Genomic DNA, 22223 nt, shown 5'->3' with positions numbered 1-22223 from the left:
AACAGACTCAGGCCATCTGCCTGATTGGTTATGCTTATGGCCCCGAGGGCAGCAGACTCCTGGAAAGAAAGGACAGGCAGGCCCTGAGTCCTGGCTCATTTCTGATGTCTAATCAGGGCAAAAAGATCATAGCTATTGTCATGGTTTGAATAGGTCCCTGGAAAAACATGTGTTGGAAACTTAGTCCCCAGCGCACCAGTGTTGGGAGGTGGGGCCGAATGGGAAGTGTTTAGGTCCTCAGGGCTCCACCTCAGTGGATTGATTAATGCTGATTATAAAAGGGCCTGGGGTTGTGAGTTTGATCTCTTGCTCTCTGTCACCCTGTCTTTGCTCTTCCATCATGGGATAACACAACAAGAAGGCCTTTGCCAGATGCCAGCCACACAACTTTGGACTTTCCAGCTCCAGAACCACAAGCCAACCCATTTCTGTTCATTATAAACTTCCCAGTCTAGGGTATTCTGTTAAAGCAACACCATTGGACTAAGTGTGCTAGTTGAGGTTCTGGAGCTCCCAGGTGTGGACTCTTCCAACTGGGCCCCACAGACTCCCAGGAACCGGGCTGATCAACTCTACTCAATTCTGATCAAGTTGAGTATGTTGCCCAGGCTGGTCTCGAACTCCTAGACTCAAGCAATTCTCCTACCTTGGCCTCCCAAAGTGCCAGGATTACAGATGTGGGCCACCAAACCTGGCTTGGCATTCACTTTTTCTTTTTTTTCTACTCAACTCTGATCAGTTCTAAGGAGGTCTTCCTCTTATAGCCTGTCCCAGGCTGTGGCTATGTTGCTTGTCACGTTGTTTGCATGTCTCCCTCAATAGTACATACAGCATGAGGATGGAGACCTTGACTTGGGGACAACGTTTGTCAAATATTTGGAAAGAAGGCAGGCAGGCAGGCAGAAAGAGAGGAAGAGCACCATCTCCCTCTTCCACCCCACCTACTCACTTCTCAAACACTGCATTCCAGGATGCCTTCTTTGACATATTTTTTTCTCTAGTTTTTGGGAGCCAAGAGAAAGAAACATGAAAACAAGGTTGTAAACTATTCAAAAGTAGGACTGTGCCCATCCTGGTGTTTTTCCCCTTCCCTTCTGGCCCTCAATGCTTAGCCAAGAGCTGGCCGCATTTACAGGTCAAGGCCTGGGTCAAGGCATGAATGCTTCCTTTTAGCAACTCTGACTTAGTCCGTGTTGTTTTCTCTCTCTTATCAGAGACAGATAATAAACGAATACTATTTGTTCTCCCACCTCGTTTCCTGATGGACACCAGCTGAGGGGGCATGTGTATGTGGGCATTTCTCACAGTCTATCTGTGGTCCCCGGGGCCATGTCTTGTCAGGGCAGATGGAACACTTCAGGCCAGCCCTGGTATCTTCACCAGCATCTCACAGGAGGCCCTGGTGCTCTGGGCAACCATGGCTCTGGGTCACTGGCAGGTCTGTTTCTGCTGTGGTCACCTCCCTTCTGACCTGCAATCAGCCTTAAGCTTTGTTCAGCTCAGTCCAGGGCATGGGACCAAGCACCACCAACAGGAGTTCCCAAGGTTGGGGGCTCACTGCCACTACCATCCGATACTTCAAAAAAACAAATGCTACCTGGGCGCAGTGGCTCACGCCTGTAATCCCAGCACTTTAGGGAGCAGAGTGGGTGGATCATTTGAGGTCAGGAGTTCGAGACCAACCTATCAACTTGGTGAAACCCTGTCTCTACTAAAAATACAGAAATTAGCTGGGCGTGGTGGCACAGGCCTGTAATCCCAGCTACCTGGGAGGCTGAGGCAGGAGAATTGCTTAAACCTGGGAGGCAGAGATTGCAGTAAGCTGAGATTGTGCCATTGCACTCCAGCCTAGGCAACAGAGCAAGACTTTGTCTAAAAAAAAAAAGAAAAGAAAAAAAATTAATGCCAAGCCAGGTATGGTGGCCTATGCCTGTAATCCCAGCACTTTGGGAGGCCAAGAAAGGAGGATCGCTTAAGTCCAGGAGTTTGAGACCAGCCTGGGCAACATATCAAGACCCTGTCTCTACAAAAAAAATTTTTAAGAATTATCTGGGTGTTGTGCCACATGCCTGTAGTCTCAGCTAGTCAGGAGGCTGAAGTGAGAGGATTGCTTGAGCCCAGGAGTTCAAGGCTGCAGTGAGCTATGACTGTACCACTGAACTCCAGCCTGAGTGACACAGCGAGACTCCATCTCTAAAAAACTAGAAGTTAAATAAACGCCGACACTTTTTTTTCTTGGTTATAATGTGCTTGACTTCGAAGACAGGATGACTTCAATGGGATGAAAAGGGCCTGCACAAGTACAGTGGATTGTTTATCCAGAATGTTTTAGTTCAATTAATACTCTGGTTAACTGAGGATTACAATAGATAGTAGATACAAATGTGCAATTATCAGTGTATCAGAATGTGCTCATCGCAAATTCTACCAGATTATATTTAAAACTCTCTTTGATGGTCCAGATGGCATTTCAGATGCTTGCAGTACATCAAAATTATCTAAATAAGCACAAATTGTTTTGAAATAGCACTGATGGGAGTGTCTGATTATATGAGATTCCTTGCTCGCACTTTCTACATTTATTTGTACATAGAATAAACTCTGGTTTATCCAGAATCCAAACCTATGCATTTATGCAACACGAGAAAGTATACCACTGCACTGGACCCCAATACAGTGAACTGGAAACATACCCTCAAGACATACATTGTCAGGGCTGGAAAGCTCCAGCTTGGAGAAAGGAGAAGGTGGCCTCCTGCATGTGAGGCAGGAGACCACCAAGAGCATGGACTCACATCTTGCTTTTGCCACTCATGTACCTTGGATATGGTATTTAACCTCCCCTGTGCCTTATCTGTGAAATGGGATGATTGTAATACCCCACAGGACCATGGGTCAGATTCAGTGAAATGAAGTATCTAACGTGTCTGCTGCTCCTCCTTGTTTCGACCCCCATTCCTTGAATATTTCGGTCCCTGGCTCACAGTTGTCCTTCTCATCAACACTATTCCTGTCACAATTCTGTGTGGCTTCAGTATTCACAGAGAATCAACTGCTCCTTGCAAAACCCTGGCCTGGCCTCTCAATTCTCGGGCCTTCTCCTTTGGCCTACTAAATTACTTTTCCCATTTGGTTTCTAAGACACAAGTCTCCTCTGGTTTTCTTCCTAACTCACTGCCTTCTCATTCTTAGTCTCCTTTGCTAGCTCATCTTTTTCTGTCTTTTAAGTATTAGGGGGCCCCATCCCTCAGTCCTGGGGCTTCTTCTCCACTCTCTTTCTTCATTCCCTTGATGACACCATGATTTTAAATACCATCTCTATATTGATGTCTTTTAGTTTTTTTGTTTGTTTTTTTTTGACAGACTCTTACTTTGTCACCTAGGCTGGCATGCAGTGCCACGAAAGTGGCTCACTGTAGCCTCGACCTTCCAGGCTCAAGTGATCCTCACACCTCAAGCTCCCCAAGTGGCTGGGATTACAAGTGCCTGCTACCATGCCTGGCTAATATTCATATCTTTTTGGTAGAGATGGCCATGCTGCCCAGGCTTGTCTCCAACTCCTGACCTCAAGTGATCTGTCCACCTCGGCCTCCCACAATACTGAGATTATAAGCACGAGCCACCATGTCTGGCCTGCCTTCCAGTTTTTACCTGTAGTTTGAACTCATTCTGCTGAACTCCATCCTCATGCATCCAGCTGACTGCTTTACTTTTCCACTTGGCTATGTAATAGTGATTCTCAAATTAACAGGTCCAAAATGGAATTCCTTTCTTTCCCCTCCAGTCTGATCCACCCACAGTCTTTCCTTTTTCAGTAAATAGCAACTTTCCCCTTCCAGTTGTTGAGGCCTAAAACAGTCATCTTGTACTCCTCTCTTTCTCTGACACATCCAACCCATCAAGCAATCCTGCTTGTTCTACCTACCAAAATATATTCAGAACTCAACCATTTCTCAGCACCTTTCCTGCCACCTCCATGGTCCAAAACATTCTGTCTTTCCCGAATGGTCCCCCTGCAGCCATCCTTCCCAGCCTGGAGCAGCCAGAGCTATCTTTCGGAAACAAGTCAGACCATGCACCCTGCAGCCCCAAATTCTCCACTGGCCCCCATTCACCTGGTGTAAAAATCAAAGTCTTTACAAGAGCCTACAAAGCTGCTGCAATCTTCTCCTCCCCAATTCTACCTCTAACTTCTTCTCCAGCCCCTCCACTGTTCACTCAGCCTCTTTGGCTACGTGGCCTCCTTGCTGTTCCTCCTCCATCCCAGGCACCCTCTGCACCTCTTCCTTTCTCTGCATTTCCCCCATATAGGTACAAGGCTCATCCTTTCACCTCTTCATGTGTTTGCTCAAATGCTACCTTCTCAGTGAAGCCTTCCCCAACCACCCTGAAGAAAACTGGAGTGGCCAGGCACGGTGGCTCATGCCTGTAATCCCAGCACTTTGGGAGGCTGAGGAGGGCAGATTACCTGAGATCAGGGGTTCGAGAACAGCCTGACCAACATGTAGAAACCCGATCTCTACTAAAAACAAGAATTAGCTGGGCATGGTGGCGCATGCCTGTAATCCTAGCTACTTAGGAGGCTTAGGTAGGAGAATGGCTTGAACCCAGGGGGCAGAGGTTGCAGTGAGTGGAGGTCATGTCATTGCACTCCAGCCTGGGCAACAAGAGCAAAACTCCATCTTGGGGTGGAGGAGATGGTGGGAAGAAAGAAAAAAAAGAAAACTGAACTCCAATACCTCTTTTCTGCTTTACTTTTTCCTTACACATATCACCAGTATGATATACCGTATATTTTAGATATTTATTTGTTTCTTGTCTCTCCTGTTAGAGTGTATGTTCCACTAGGACAGAGATTCACTGCTGTGCCCTCAGAGCCTTGGATGATGCCTGAAACAGAGTAAGAGCTCAACAAATATTATTTTCACTTGTACATAGTTGGATTAACTTCCCCTCTTCCTGTACAGCTTTTGCAATCATTCCCACCTAAGTTTTCCAGTGCAATATCTCATATGGGAAGGGCTAATTAAATTAATAAAATTAATAGAATAAGCAAGTATTCAAGGGAAAATTATAACATTACCTAGCGAATACGTGATTTACAAATGTCCTTAACCCAGAAGCAACAATTTATGTAAACAAATTGATTAGTTTTTTATAACCCATTCTTATTGATACCTCTGGCAGTTCTGTGTATGTCTGAATGGTCCTGTTTATCCTCTCTTTTTATTGTAACCAGTAACACAATGGCAGCTGGACAGGGCTGACCAGGAAATAGACTGCAGGATGGGCAAGGCTAGTAGAGTACATGCTTGGTAGAGAGCACAGCATTGTGGGTAAGAGAGTAGGCATTGTGGGTAGGAGAGCAGGCATTGTGGGTAGGAGAGCATGGCATTGTGGGTAGAAGTGGTGCTGTGGTAGGAAAGCCCACATTCAGTGTTGGTAGAGATCATTCAGGATAGTTGGCAAGGGCAGAACATTCTCATGGTTTCCGAGCAAATTAAATAGAACACATGCTGCCTAATTAGGGTCAGGCAGAAGCAAAGGGTAAAATCCTGACTGAAATCAGAGGATAGATGCAGACCAGATAAGAGCCTGGGTCCAACTGAAACTAACCACATCAGGTGGCAAGATCCATGCCAAGACCCACCCACCACCACCTAGTGACCTGAGGACAGAGGCTGGGTGGCCCACTCTAAGCACATTCTTTGGTGGGCAGACGAGGGCTGCCAGGTGTCACCGCTCTTGGGAGAAAGGCTGGACACACAGGGCATAGAAATGTGGCTGCCACACCTAAAGACAGCTCCCTGCCTCTAAGTCTCAGTCTAGTATCAGTTGCCAGCAGCCAAGTGTTCAAACCATGTTCAGTAAGGCAAATGCCATGCTGGAGCCAACCGGGCTCTTTTTCTCTGCCTCACTTCTGTTTTCTGTACATCTCTTCCGTTTTCTGTTCAAAATGTTATCCAGGCACATCGCAGCCCCAGAGTCTCACTGAATTTGTCCTGGTTCTAGGATCTGCCTGATTCGTGAATTGTTCTTTGCCCAATTAAACTCTACAAAATTTAATTTGCCTAAAGTTTTTCTTTTAACAAGACTTACACTACTTGATTTGAAGACTTCTTATACAGATGCAATAACCTAGGTAATGTAATTGTGTAAAGATAGACATGTACATCAGTGGAACGCAATAGAATCAAGAAATAAACCCACACATACACGGTCAACTTATTTTTTTCACAAAGGTGCTAAAGGGTAGCTGAATATGCCACCCTAAATGTGCTGCTTTGGTATAAAGATTATTCTGAGCTGAAGGCAATTGAGAAGAAGCAGATATCTAAAAAGCTGTGAATTGCAGCACTTTGGGAGGCTGAGGTGGGAGGATAGTGTGAGCCCAGGAGGCAGAGGTTGCAGCCAGCCAAGATCACACCACTGCATTCCAGCCCTAGAGACAGAGAGAGATCTTGTCTCAAAAAAAAAAAAAAAAAGAGAGAGAGAGAGAAAGAGAAACAAAGAAGTTTCTTCTCTTTCCCTAAAATAGGGACATAAATTTGTAAAGGTGTCCCCACCTTTTTTCTTTACCAGGAAGGACAGACATTAATCTCAGGAGACAACTGTAGATCTTTATCAACCCAGCAAATTCAACCAGAGGAATCTATGTAACAAACCTTATTAACTAGCCCTTATCTTCCACTAGTTCCCCCATACATTTACCTTCCCATAATCTGTTCCCCTAGAAAACTTGTAGTCGTTTTCCTTTGTCTTGTCACTTCTTTAAACATATATTGTTCTTTTGTTAAGATGCTCTGTAAGCCCAGTTCCTAACCAACCTTGTTACTCACCAGTGAATGCTCCCATACGTAAGCACATGTTAATTGAAGAGGGAGACCTAAGCATCTAAGACCACCTTCTCCTCTTTCAATAGGAGAAGTAAAGGCTGGCAGATGGCGCCACCTTAATCACCCTCCTATGGATCGTAGGAGTGGTATGGAGGAATCTTTCCCAAAGGCATTGTTTTTACTTAAACAGGATCAAACTTCTACCCCATGCCTACTCCATGGACCAAGACACTTTCACATGTAATTTCTAAAGTTGTAAACCCAAGACCCTTTCATGTGTAATTTAGGGGTTGTAAGCCTAAGGGCAGGGGCTTTCTTTGTTAGATGAGCTTGGGTGCTAGGCAGCTATGCTGCCTTGCTCCTGGCCGAATAAATCACCCCTTCCTTCTCAGTTTGGTGTTTGAGAGATTTGTTTCTTGGCTGTTCCTGCTTAATTTGGTCCCCTGACATGTTAATAACCCCCTGTTTGTTTAATCCGTCTTTCATCAGCTTAATTTACAGGGCCAACTTAAGAACCTAGGAGGGTACAGGGAAAATGTATTTATCCCCCCTTACAGTGCCAAGGCAATACGCTTGGAAATGAAACATGTTTTTAACAAATGATGCTTAAAAAATTGGACAGCCAAAGCAAGAAAACAAACTATTGATGCGAGTAACCATAGAAATCAATCTCAAGCCGGGCACGGTGGCTCAAGCCTGTAATCCCAGCACTTCGGGAGGCCGAGACGGGTGGATCACGAGGTCAAGAGATCGAGACCATCCTGGTCAACAAGGTGAAACCCCATCTCTACTAAAAATACAAAAAATTAGCTGGGCACGGTGGTGCGTGCCTGTAATCCCAGCTACTCGGGAGGCTGAGGCAAGAGAATTGCCTGAACCCAGGAGGCGGACGTTGTGGTGAGCCGAGATCGCGCCATTGCACTTCAGCCTGGGTAACAAGAGCGAAACTCTGTCTCAAAAAAAAAGAAATCAATCTCAAAATGATTATGCTGAGTGAAAGAAGCCAATCAAAACAGAACATATATTGTGCAACACCAATTCTGTACAATTCTAGAAAATGCAAGGTAAGTCACAGTGACAGAGAGCAGATTTCTAGTTACCTGGGAATGGGGAAAGGAGAGCTGAGTTACAAGAGGGCATAAGGCTGAGCGTGGTGCTGCACACCTGTAATCCCAGCACTTTGGGAGGTAAGGCTGGTGGATCACTTGAGGTCAGGAGTTTGAGACCACCCTGACCAACATGGTGAAACACTGTCTCTACTAAAAATACCAAAATTAGACAGATGTGGTGGCACACACCTGTAATCCCAGCTACTTGGAAGGCTGAGGCAGGAGAATTGCTTGAACCCAGGAGGCTGAGGTTGCAGTGAGCCAAGATTGCACCATTGCACTGCAGCCTAGGCAACAAGAACAAAACTCCATCTCAAAAACAAAACAAAACAAAAAACAAGAGGGCATAGGATGCTTGGGCATGATGCATCTGTTCCTTACCTAAATCGCATAGGTGGTTTCAGGAATGCATGTATGCATATGCATTTGTGTACTCATTAAATTGTCAAATACGTGCAGACTATTGCATGTCAATTATAGTTCAATAAAGCGGCAAGAAATAAAAGCTCTGGTTTAAAACAAATAGCTCTGGTTATACTATGAAGCTTAAGTGTGACACCACTTTCTTATGTGTGCTTGCATTGAAGAAAAACCCTCCTGAGAATGCAGTCAACTTTAGAGTCACTTCCTGGGGGACGGACAAGGAAAGGAGGAGGAGGAGCTGCTAGCAGGGTTCAGTCTCTTGGTTTTGACCTGGAGAAGCTGGAATATCCAGGAGGATCCCACTTTCCAGGGGGTGGGGTGGCAGGTGGTGGAGTAATGCTCTTCCTTCTTATTCGCTATGGGTAGGAGCTTAAATGGGGCAGTTGAGAAATAACACACCTTCCTCTAATGTGAGAGCTGGGTGGCTGAGAGCTGCAGCTCAAGTCTCCTCTACCTTGCCTCAAAGTTGCCATCATTTACTTACTTACTCTGAACTCTGCCAAAAGTAGCCAGAGGAATGATCATTAAAACGTCCACTGCCCCAGGGAGAGAATGACCTTTGCTGATTTATTTCTCATCACGGAACTTAAAACATACAGAAGTCACAAGCACATTTATCCTGTTCCCAACCAAATCCTTAACCCACAAACTCTATCGGGCACGATTAATCTTCCTCAGATAATTCAGAGGGTACAGCAGGACTTCAGAGGGAATCCTGTGGGATTTTCAAGGGCACGACACTAAAATGAAATGAGCTTCAATTTATTTCCATGCTTCTCCAGTTTTAGTACCAGATTTCTCTCTTTAGAGAGAGGGGACTTGTCTGGAAGGGATGATGACTCACAGTCCCCAGCCCTGCACCAATGTTTAACAGTTAATGGCACCCTCCTTTGTTCCCTCTTCCCCCAGTATCTAAATTACTGCTTTGTAGTATGGCGCATTGCTTCTCAATGGGCCTTCAAGGACAAGAATCTGCTTGATGGGTGGCAGGACTTCCAGAACCAGAAGAAATGAACAAGTCTCTTAAGTCTTACTCTATAGGTGAGAACAGGCACTGAGGGAATCTACTTCGTGAATTTAAGGAGCCTTGCACGATGGCTCAGAGGCTCTGAGGTGTGGGTTTTCTCCTTGTTCTTATAACCACCCTCCAACCTCAAACCCCAAAGTCAAGGGGCCTGTTTTAACCCTTATTTCTCCAGTCTCTTTGATGATAATTGGCCTGGTTCCCCAGAGACGGTGAATCCTGCCTCCCAACATCACAACTCTGACTATCCGCCATCTGCATGGTCACCCCACAGTCAAAGATCACACTGTTGGGCTGGACCACTGTACATGTTTCTAGCAGATTTTTTTTTTTTTTTTGAGATGTAGTCTTGCTCTGTCACCCAGGCTGGAGGGCAGTGGTGTGACTGAACTCCCAGGTTCAAGCGATCCTTGTGCTTCAGCCTCCCAAGTAGGTGGGACTATAGGTGTATGCCATCATGCCCGGCTAGTTTTTGTATTCTTAGTGGAGATGGGGTTTCACCATGTTATGCAAGCTGGTCTTGAACTCCTGGGCTCAAGTGATCCACCTGCCTCGGCTTCCCAAAGTGCTGCAATTACAGGCGTGAGCCACCACCCCAGCCCCTAGAGGGCCTTTCGGCTTCTTTTCTTGCCACATACAACACTGTTTTTTCCCAGCTTCGGAGTAAATTGTTAATGTTTCATTATGAGTGTAATCACTGAAAAATATACACTGTATCTCATCACTCCCTTGCTTAGAATCCTTCAATGACACTGTGCTATGCAAAAGGAAAGAACCACAGCTCCTCGCTGCTTTACAGGGCCCTGCATGCTTGAACTCTTGCCTCATCCTGAGCCTCATTTCGTCACACTCTCCCCCTCGTTCACTGTGCCTCAGCTACTCTGGCCCACTGCAGGGCCTTGGCACCTGCTATTCTCTCTGCCTGGAATGCTCTTTCCCAGTTCCTCATTCATACTGCTGGTTGCAGGTCTCAGCTTCAATATCATTCCCCAGACCCTTAGCCACCTAAAGAGTAGCCTGCCCTGCTCCCCATTTGCATTCACTCATCACAGTCTGGTGTTGTTTGTTTTGACAGCACTTGCCCCATCTGAAGTTACCTCTCATGTATTTATGCACTTCTTACGAGAAAGTGGAAGCTCTGTGAGAGGATGGACCTCACCTGCCTCTGCTACATGTCCAGTGCCAACTGGACACCTGAACCACACTGGTCCCATGTGATTCTATCCTTCCAGAGCCTTCTTGGCCCCACTGTGCCTGATTAATGGAAGCAAGTCCTGTTGCTTGGAGCCCCACTGTTGCCTTCTAGACACTGCCTGGGTTTCTTTCTGGCCTTACTCTTCCCCTGGCTATTTCTTCTGGGCCATATAACAGAAAATTAACCTCTGGGCCATACAACAGAAAATTAAGATTTTTTTTTTTTTTTTTGAGACAGTCTCACACTGTGGTCCAGGCTGGAGTGCAATCTCGGCTCGCTGCAATCTCCGCCTCCTGGGTTCAAGCAATTCTCCTGCCTCAGCCTCCTGAGTAGCTTGGACTACAGGCATGTGCCACCACGCCCTGCTATTTTTTTTGTATTTTTAGTAGAGATGGGGTTTCACCGTGGTGGCCCAGCTGGTCTTGATCTTCTGACTTCGTGATCCACCTGCCTTGGCCTCCCAAAGTGCTGGGATTACAGGCGTGAGCCACTGTGCCAGCCTAGAAAATTAAGCTCATTTTCAAATGAGCACAGAAGCAACCTCTTACTAGTAGTCAAAAAATGTCACTAGTGAGAATAGCACCAATCTGTGCAAATTGGAAAGAGACTCCCCTCTGAGAAAAAAAGCCCCCATGGGTGCAGGCTATGGAGTGCATGCAGGGTAGATTTACCCCTCAGCTGGGGGCCTTTGTGCAGTGCACTCACCACACAGCTGTACATGGCATCTTTGAGATCTCAGTGATCACATGTCAAGTACACGCTGTCATATTTTATCAACCATATGACAGCAGCACATTGGGAAAAAGAAAAGTTACAGAATTCCATAAATAATATGATCCCATTTGGAAATCAAAATGGTAACATATGTTTCAGTCATGGACAGAAAGACCTGTATGGATAGAGGGAAAACTCCTAATAGTAGTTATTTTGGGGGAGTAGAGTTTGCAATAGGACTTTATACTTGATACATTTCTGAATTGTGTACATATATATATATACACATATACAAAAATGTATATTTTTCTGTTTTTGAGTCGGGGTCTGGCTCTGTTGCCCAGACTGGAGTGCAGTGGTGCAATCTTGGCTCACTGCAACCTCCTCCTCCTGGATTCAAGCAATTCTCCTGCCTCAGCCTCCTGAGTAGCTGGGATTACAGGCACGTACCATCACACCTGGCTGATTTTTGTATTTTTAGTAGAGACAGGGTTTCACTATGTTGGTCAGGCTGGTCTTGAACACCTGACCTTGTGATCCACCTGCCTAGGCCTCCCAAAGTGCTGGATTACAGGCGTGAGCCACTGCACCCAGCTCTGTGTGTGTGTGTGTGTGTGAGTGTGTGTATTTACAATGAGCACATATTACTTCAACAAACAGAAAATAATAATAATAAAGCTATTTACATTTTGAAAAAAAAATAGCATGAAATAAAAGCTGTAAGTAAAATGTCAAATTAATTGCTTTGAATTTCTTAGGTTCTTTGACCCTACATTTTTTTCTCTGCTATGGGTACTGATAAGCAGGGAAATGATCAAAATGCCTCAAGTCAGAGGAGGAGATACTGCCAATGGTTGGATAATCAGCCCTAGAAAATCTCCCCACTTGGCTGGTCCGAGTGCAGTGCTGTTTACAGCTAATTGATCACAACCAGTTACAGATTTCTTTGTTCCTTCTCCACTCCTACTGCTTCACTTGACTAGCCTAAAAATAAATAAATAAAATAAAATCTCCCCACTCCAGCACAGATGACAGCAACTCCTCAGAGAACCAATCCTGTCTTCACACTAAAAGCTGGACCATTTGCCAGCCTAACAGTGGAATCGATCTCTAATTATAAGAAGCCACAGCTTTTTAAACACACAATTGTGTGTATAAGACTTATTACCAATGTGTCAAACCACTGAGTGGGAAAATAAATTCTGACACTGGCAGTTCTAATGTGATAAACACACAGCTGGGAGTCAATTACATTGTTCACAATTGTACAACTCATTTATTTCCTCATTTTTAGAAATAACTTTACAACTAAGAGCCTTCTTTCACTTGTGTCTCAACGTATCATTTTAAAACAAGAGAGGGGCCGGGCACAGCGACTCACGCCTGTAATCCTAGCACTGAGACAGGTGCATCACCTGAGGTCAGCGGTTCAAGACCAGCCTGGCCAACATGGTGAAACCCCTCTTCTATGAAAAATACAAAAATGAGCCATCCATGGTGGCATGCACCTGTAATCCCAGCTACTTGGGAGGCTGAAGGAGAATCACTTGAATCCAGGAGGTAGAAGTTGAAGGGAGCCGAGATCACGTCACTGCACTCCAGCCTGGACGACAGAGCGAGGCTCCATCTCAAAAATAAATAAATAAAATAAAATAAAACAAGATTGGGAACATTGGCTAAAGACAGAAAAGTTGAAAAAAGAAAAAGGCTGCCAAGTTCATTGGGTACCTTGTTACGAGCAGGAAACGCAGCGGGGTGCAGTAGGCAGAGGCCCCCGCCATGGTTGGAAGAAAGGAAACCAAAGGCCATGAAGGCAGAAGCTTTACTACTTTTCTGTGTGGACTTCGGCTCTTTTTAAATGAGCACAAACATGAAAAGAAGAAGCATGAATCAGAACAACTTGGTGAACTGCTCCATGACCTGAGGGTAATTCCTTCTAGAAACTACACTTTCGCCGTGTGTTTTGCGACGTAGTGACCCTTGCTTTGTTCTTCCTTTCATTCCTTTCATTAGCTGTCTTGGCCAGAGAAACACACATGAAGATGCTAATGAGTGTCCCTTGAAACTTGAAAGACCTTTGTGGGGGTAGCCTTTCGCCATCCAAAGTGCTATTTTCTTAAACAATTTTTTTTTTGAGATGGAATCTCACTTTGTCACCCAGGCTGGAGTGCAGAGGCACAATCTTGGCTCACCGCAACCTCCACCTACCAGGTTCATGCAATTCTCCTGCCTCAGCCTCCCAAGTAGCTGGGACTACAGGCACCTGCCATCACTTCCGCCTATTTTTTTGTATTTTTAGTAGAGATGGAGTTTTGCTGTGTTAGCCAGGATGGTCTCGACCTCCTGACCTTGTTATCTGCCCGCCTCAGCCTCCCAAAGTGCTGGGATTACAGGCGTGAGCTACCACGTTTGGCCCCAAAGTGCCATTTTCAAAAACTGGTCTGTAGATCCCTCTCAGTTCAGCCTGGAATGAGGGGTGGGGGAAATGCAGCTCCTTCTCTCTTTTGCCAAGCTTTCTCCATTCAGTGGGTCCTGGAGCTTCATTTAATGTCTATTCCAGCCAGACAACAGGACACAGATGAAGAACTACTTGTTCTCAAATAGCTCAAAATTTATTTGGCAAGAAAGCCAGTAAATAACTATTTTATTACACAATGCTGTGTGCTGTCTTTGTGATCATAACTATCAAAGGTATTGATTATTTTGCTTTCAATAAAATCTTAGGCAGTTCAGATTTTGCTAAGATTTAAAAAAAAAAAATTTCTCCTCCTTAAATCAATTCACTTGTATCCCTACTCTGAGGCAGAGACTTCTGCTCTGCTTTCCTTGGGGTCCTTATTAAAGGAGTCTCTTCTCACCTGGACTCAGGATTTATTTGCCGAGAGTCTCCAGATTCCTCGTCCACGGGCACCTGACCTCGATCAGCAGCCACCTGTTCCCATCTGCCTGTTTCCACTTAGAAGTGACCATGATCAAACATGGAGATCTGCAAAATAGATCAGGGACCATCTACTCCATCCATTTCATCTGCAGGAAATGTGGAAACAGCAGGCCAGAGGCATGAAATATGAGCTCAATGCGCATAAACTTCCTTGATACTCAGAGTTCTGCTTGTCCCATCTGCTGTCATCCACATTCTGGCTACTTTTCATGACCCCCAGACCAACCTCCCTCTTGGTGGCATGTTTCTATTTCTGGATGCCATCCCCCAGTCTGCCCACCACAGTGTTTCCCAGGCCGGGTGTGTCTTGCAGGTGTGTTGTGACGTGGGGTGTCCCCTGGTGCTCCCAGCACCCGTGAAGTGTGTTTCCTTTATGCCTGACACGTGATGACAGCTGAATGCATGTTCTCATCTGTTCGGGGGGAGATAAAGCAGCTTACAGACATTCCGGCTGTCACCACAAAGGTGGACTCTTCTGATAGGTCCCCTTTGGGAAGCTTCTTTAATACTCTACAAACAATGCCGGATCCCTACACTCAACCAGAAATGAAAACTTAAACACAGAGCAAAAAAGATTCCTTTTCTTGAAGAGGGGACCAGCATGACTTAAAGCTTGAAAGCAAGCCAAAGGCCTTCCAACCTCCCTCCAACACGGCCAGACCCTTCTCATGCCGAACCCTGATGTGGGAGCCACATCCTACCAGTGACATTTCAGGGCATCTTCTCTCTAACACCTGTCCACAGGCCTGTGAAAATCATCTGCCATATGGTGAGGAAGGCAGAAAAGGTCCTCTCGAGACCCGGCACTGGGCAGTGGCCACCAAATAGAAAACAATGGAACCTCAACGTTTTGATGTTTTAGAAATCTGAAAAATCACTTATGCAGCATCCTTTATCAGCCTTGAAACAGTTTGAGATGTCGGTGAACCTCAGCACCTCCCTTCCCTTGGTCCTCAGTGAGATAAATGTTGACCTCATGCCATGGCGGGCGGGCTGGCTGGGTCCCGATGCGGCCCAAGGAGACGCCTGACGGCAGCATACTTCCCCTTTCCTTTGCCAAGAAGTCATCAAGCACATAAAGAGTTTTCTTTCATGAAACCTGCTTCATCCTTATCTCTGTTTTCTTTTCGAATGAGTCCCAATTGCAGGATTCAGTAGAGATGTGAGTGTTTTTATTAGAAGACCCGGGTCAGCAGTGTGGAGGTGTGAGTTCCCCAAGTGAGCCACTAGGCCCAATTCTCTGCAAACGTGCAGTGTATCTCTTGATAATTTTGAAAGTAAGATGAATTCAGTAAAGCTTGGAGGCAGGGTAAAAACTCTCAAATCAGTCATGTCTATGATGAGTAGGCTACTTGTGAGCTCCACAATTCCCAATTCAGGGCAGCCTTATCATCGAGGAAAGTGTTTTCTTCCCAGCAGTTCCTGTTTCTTATGGTTTGTTTTTAATAATGTTTGATTATAATAACATTTTGTATTTGTTATTCACAATAATATATCTTCATTATAGGAAATTCAGAAAATGCAAAACACTATTCGTAATCCTGCTGTTAAGAAAAGGGATCAAACACGTCTCTCTGCAGTTCAGTTTCTCTGTCAGGAAAGAGGGAGGTGAAGAACAGTACAATAGTATGAGGACTAAATGAGACTATAACGTAATCTAGTATGCTACTATCCCAGACTAATGTAAAGCACTTAGCACATAAGAGTTCAGTAATGTGAACTGCTATTGCTGTGAAGACCTTGATGTATTTCCATTCAGTCTGTGTGTGTGTGTATGTGTGTGTGTGTGTGTGTGTGTGTGTGTGTCTACAAACATTAACATTTCATAAACACTGGATCTTCCTAAGTCAATAGAGCTGTGCCCTTATAGGAAGAGGAACAAGCCCCAGAGTGTCCACTCTTTCTATCATGTGAGGACAAAGCAAGAAGGCAGCTGTCTGCAACCCAAGGAGATAGCCCTCGCCAGACATCAATGCCATTGGCACCTTGGTCTGGGACCTCCAGTCTCCACAACTGGGAGAACATTAATTTCCCTTATTTAAGCTGCCAAGCCTGTAGTATTTTGTTATGGCAGCCAAAGCAGACTAATACAGATGAAAACCATCACCTTCTCACAATCAAATCTACAAACCTCCGTACACACCCATCCTCCTTTCCTTCTCTCCTAATATAAGTGGAGGTCAATTTCATGACTGCTTCTCAAGAAGTCTTAAAGCTTCTCAAAGGCTTTGTTCATTTGATCTACTCTTTTTGCTCTTATAAATCAATATCTACTTCTCTGCAGAATTATTTGCGAACATGCTCAAATATCGCCCTTATTAGAAAAAAAATGATGTCCTCATCTTTCTTGTACTGCCACCACAGTTATTGATTTCCATTTCCAACTCAATCCCTTGAAAGAGTTGACTACACGTTGTTTTCATTTGCCAACCTCTCATCCACTTTTCTACTACTTTGTTTCATACTAATTGCAACATTTCCTTGATTAAAAAAAAAACAACAACAACACTGGACCTTTCTTATGCAGAGTTAATTTTTCTGAAAATTCCCACCTATGTCCAATTTCAGCTCAGTTCTGACTAATCACCCGAGGCCTATATTTCATAAACTGCAATGGAAAGAGAGACAGTAAAAAATAAGAAAAGTTAACAAGTGTTACCTCTATGTACAAGGAAATAGTGTTTATTTCTACCACTTGGAAATGAACTTGCAGATGTTTTTCCAGAGGCAGCAATTTTTTCTAGAGGCAGCATTTCCAACAAATTATATACATGCTGACCTAGTCTCCCACCTTATCGACTGCACAGGCTTTACAAGATGGGGTCTCACTCTGTTGCCCAAGCTGGAGTGCAGTGGCACAGTCACAGCCCACTGTAGCCTTGAACTCCTGGGCCCAAGAGATCCTCCTATCTAAGCCTCCTGAGTAGCTGGTACCACAAGCAGTAGTCTTCTTTGACTCTGGTGCCAAAGGATGCTTTGTAGAAGGGTCTGGCCTATGTCCCATGGTTTCAGTCACATTGCTGGGACTTGACACACGTAATTGGTGCCACCACGAGATAGGCTCTGGGAATGTAGATGGGAAGAACCTATTTTCTCTTCTCTAGAAGCATGCATGGAGTTATACCGAGAAAGCAAATGGGTAGGCTGCCCCATAGTGCACTGTGAAAAGCTCTCTAGAGAGCTTTTTGGACAGCGTGGCCTCAGGAGAGGGATCATTGTGGAGGCTGCCTGGAAATCAGAGAAGTCCTGCAGAAGAATAGAGTTGAGCAGTGTCTCAAAGGAGCAGAAAGAGTTTCTCAGGCAGACAAAGGGAAGACAGAAAGCCAGAAGTGTGGATTCGGGACTCAACTTGCCTGGTTCAAATCCCAGCCCTGTTACTTGGTAGCTTTGTAACACTGGGCAATTTCTTAACTGTTTTTTGCCTGTTTTGTTTTTGTCCTAAATAAGATTTGAAAACCCAGCTTTACTGAGATACAATCCGCACCGTACAGTTTATGTATTTAAAGTACACATTTCAATGTCTTCAGATATTCACAGAGCTGTGCAACCATCTCGATAGCCTCCACAGTGAACGGTGGCATCACCCCCAAAAGAAACCTCATTCTCACCAGCAGTCACTCCCCACTTCCACTTAAACTCTCATCCTGTAGGCAACCACGAATCTACTTTCCGTCTCTAGAGATTGACCTGTTGTGGACATTTCATGTAGATGGGATCACACAGTAAATGGGCTTTTGCAACTGGCTTCTTCCACTGAGCACAATGCTTTTGAGGTCTGTGTCTGATTTGTTATGTATTAAATGAGACTAATAATTGAATCTTCCTCAGAGCTAGATTGGTTTGGTGAAGTTTAAATGAGATCAAGCTTGTCAAGTGTCTGGCCCATAGTAAGTTCTCAGTAATGTGAACTTTCTTCCTGCTGACGTTTCTTCACAGAGTCAAGGAAGAGAACAGGTCACATGTCTCCTGTCTGTAACCATCCTGTCGTCCACATGTTAAATGAGCCATGGAGCTGTGACTCAAGCACACAGCTGTTCTAGCATGAAAATGGTGTACAGTGAGAAAGGCAGAACACAGCAAGGCAAGGCAGGAAATATGACCAGTGGGAGGATCACCTGAGGTCAGGAGTTCAAGATCAGTCTGGCCAACGTGGTGAAACCCCATTTCTACTAAAAACGAGGATCATGGAAGTAGTGTCTCTCGGGGTGTTATGAGAATTAGACATGGGCAGGGCTTTGTCAACAGTAAAGTGATGTACAAATGGCAAGAGTCACTATTCTTTTTGTTTTTATTGTTGTAAAATACACGTAACATGAAACTTACCATCTTAACTACTTTTAATGGACAGCTCAGTGGCATTAAGTAAATCCACATTGTAAAACCACCACCACCATCTGCAGAGCTCATTTCATCTTGCAAAATGAAAACTAAAGGCCCACTAACCAACAATTCCCTATTTGCTCCTCCTCTCAATCCCAGGCATACTCCATTCTACTTTCTTTTTTGTTTTGTTTTGTTTTTTTGAGACAGAGTATCACTCTGTCGCCCAGGATGGAGTGTAGAGGCATGATCTTGGCTCACTGCAACCTCCACGTCCCAGGTTCAAGCAATTCTCCTGCCTCAGCCTCCCTAGTAGCTGGGATTACAGGTGCATGCCACCATGCCCGGCTAATTTTTGGTATTTTTAGTAGAGATGAGGTTTTGCCATGTTGGCCAGGCTGGTCTCAAACTGCTGACCTCAGGTGATCCGCCCACCTCAGCCTCCCAAAGTGCTGGGATTACAGGCGTGACCCAGCGTGCCTGGCCTCCATTATACTTTCTGACTCTATGAATTTGACTACTCTCAGTATAGCATATCAGTGGAATTATACACTCTTTGTTCTGTCGTGACTGGCTTATTTCACTCAGCATAATGTTCTCAAAGTTCATTTTTGTTAGCATGTGCCTGAGTTTCTTTTCCTTTCTCTCTCTCTCTTTTTTTTTTTTTTAAGGCCAGATGATATTCCATTGTATGTACACACCACATTTTGTTTTCCTTTCACTCATCACCGGACAGTTGGGTTGCTTCCACCTCTTGGCCACTGGGAATAATGCTGCTGTGAACACGGATGCATAAATATCTCTTCAAGATCCTACTTTTAATTCTTTTATTTATTTATTTTATTTTTTATTTTTTAAAGATGGGGTTTCACCATGATGGCCAGGCTGGTCTTGAACTCCTGACCTCAGGTGATCCACCCACCTCGGCCTCCCAAAGTGCTAGGATTACAGGCGTGAGCCACCTCGCCCAACCCCTACTTTCAATTCTTTTGGGTATACCCAGAAGTGGGATTGCTGGATCATATGGTAAATTTGTTTAATTTTTGGGGGACCCACCATTTGACATTCCCACTAGCAATGCACAAGGGTTCCGGTTTCTTTACCTCCTCACCAATACTTGCTATTTTCCTTTTCGTTGTTGTTGTTGTTTTTAATAAGTAGAAGTGGGGTATCCTCAGCCTGGGCAACATGATGAAACACCACTTCTACAACATCTACAAAAAAATAGCTCAGTACAACGGCTTATGCCTATAGTCTTAGCTACTTGGGAGGCTGAGGTGGGAGGATCATCTGAGTGCAGGAGGTCAAGGCTGCAGTGAGCCACGATCATGCCACTGCACTCCTGCCTGGATGACAGAGTGAGACTCTGTCTCAAAAAATAAATAATAACAATAACAAGCATCCTAATGGGTATGAAGTGGAATAGTCCTTGTTCTTATAAAACTTGTTTGAATGGAAAAAGAGGAGGCATGACATGTACTGAGTGCCCTACTGTGTGCCGGGTGCTTTCCATAAGTTCTCTCATGGAAACTCAACAGCCCAGTGAGGCATACAGGAGTGATCCAAATTCATAGATGAAGACACTGAAGCTAAGGAGAGACCAGGCAACTTGTGCCTGTTCACATACTTGGGCTTTTCTAGAGGAGCTGGGATTCAAACTTGGGTCTGTCTGGCTGACGAAAGCTGACCTGCTTCCCATCATGCTCAACTTTGCTACCACATGAGCCAACAAATTATACCATTTCCTGCATAAAGAAATCTGCATTCCTATTTGTTGATTTATTTATTTTTTGAGATAGAATTTCATTCTTGTTGCCCAGGCAGGCTGGAGTGCAGTCGTGCAATCTCGGCTCACTACAACCTCCGCTTCCCTTGTTTAAGTGATTCTCCTGTCTCAGTCTTGCGAGTAGCTGGGATCATAGGCACCTGCCACCACACTCAGCTAATTTTTTGTATTTTTAGTAGAGATGGGGTTTCACCATGTTGGCCAGGCTGGTCTCAAACCCCTGACCTCAGATGATCCCCCTGCCTTGGCCTCCCAAAGTGCTGAGATTACAGGTGTGAGCCACTGCGCACGCCCACACTCCTATTTATTTAAATGTCCTTCACTGGCTGGACGCGGTGGCTCATGCCTGTAATTCCAGCACTTTGGGAGGCTGAGGCAGGCAGATCATTTGAGGTTAGGAGTTCAAGACCAGCTTGACCATCTTGGCAAAACCCTGTCTCTACTAAAAATACAAAAATTAGCCAGGTGTGGTGTTGCACACCTGTAATCCCAGCTACTTGGAAGGCCGAGGCAGGAGAATTGCTTGAGCCTGTGAGGTAGAGGTTGCCGTGAACTGAGATTGCGCCACTGCACTTCAGCCTGGGCGAGAGAGTGAGACCCTGTCTGAAAAAACTAAAAATAAATGTTCTTCTCAATCTTCTTCCAGTTCTGGCATGTGATAAATCAATCTATGATCATCTTATCTGTCACAAGCAATTTCAATCACATCTCCTCTGAGTATTCATCTTTTCAAAATGAAGTACCTTTTGATTAAACAGCATTATATTCCAATGAAAGAATAGACAAAAACAGCCTCGTTGATGGTCTCAGCTACCGTGTTAGGAACCATCTCTGGTTTTCTAATGACTAAAATGGACCTAAATGATGACACCATTGGGCTCTCCCTGACTCTGCTAAAAGATAATGTGTTAAAGGTATATGAATTGTTACACTGTTGAAAACCTGTTAGAGCCCATTCTTCTGCTTGTTAAGCCCAAGGAAGAACACACCCAAATGATGTAAAATCCCCTATCTTCTTTAAATAAAATGTCAAACACACTTGTTTCAGTGTCTAAGTTTCAGTCACATTGAAGGCAGAGAAGGGATGAATAATATTAAGGGTTGGTGAAAATGTGGTCAGTGGAAGTTTTCGTACTGTCACAGGAAAATAAAATGTCACAGGGACATCATAAAACAATTGGGCATTATTTTCTAATGTGGGGCGGGCACACACCCTGCAGCTCAGCCATTCCACTCCTAGATATTTACCCTAGACCATGGTTGCCAAAGTGGAGCCTGGAGCAGTAGCTTCAGCCTCACCTGGAAACTTAGGCGAAATGCAACATCTCTGGCCTCACCCTAGGCCCTCTGAATCAGACGTTCTGGGGACGGCCCAGCAACATGTGATCTCTCTAATCAATTCTGATGCCACCTCACACTTGAGTGATTGCACGGCAGATGCCCACACATGTGCCTCCAGGAGACATCAGCCAAGAATGTTCACTATGGCGTTGACCACAATGGCAAAAACCCGGGAAAAAGCCCAATGCCCCAAACCAGGAGAATGAATGAGTAAACCGTGGAATATTCATATGATAGCATTTTATATAGAAGCAAAAATAAATAGGTTCTAGTTTAGACACAATGTAGATGAATCTTAGAAACCTAAGATTGACACTGAAAAGAAAGTTGCAGTTGACTACATGAGGTATGCTGTTGCTTTTGTAATCTCAAAGTCAAAAGTGAAGCAATATATTGCTTAGAGTTACCTACTTATGTAATACAAGCATAAATTTTGAAAAAACAAAAGAGTGATAATTTCACAGTTTAGGGCAGCGGTCCCTCTGGGGGGTGGTGAGGAAGATGCAGCCGTCCGTCCTCGGGTCGGGGGTGGGG

At 44.8% G+C, this 22223-nt stretch overlaps 1 protein-coding gene across 1 annotated transcript in view; it reads right to left on the bottom strand.

Annotated features, from left to right (window-relative positions):
- KCNK13 (potassium two pore domain channel subfamily K member 13) overlaps positions 1–22223 on the bottom strand; it is a 114805-nt gene that overhangs the window by 27364 nt on the left and 65218 nt on the right. The gene's annotated exons all lie outside the window — the stretch shown is intronic.

Source organism: Callithrix jacchus, chromosome 8 (assembly GCF_049354715.1).
Source record: "Callithrix jacchus isolate 240 chromosome 8, calJac240_pri, whole genome shotgun sequence".
Taxonomy (NCBI): Eukaryota; Metazoa; Chordata; class Mammalia; order Primates; family Cebidae; genus Callithrix; species Callithrix jacchus.
The sequence above is the reverse complement of the archived record's forward strand: the minus strand, read 5'-3'. Positions and strand labels throughout refer to the sequence as shown.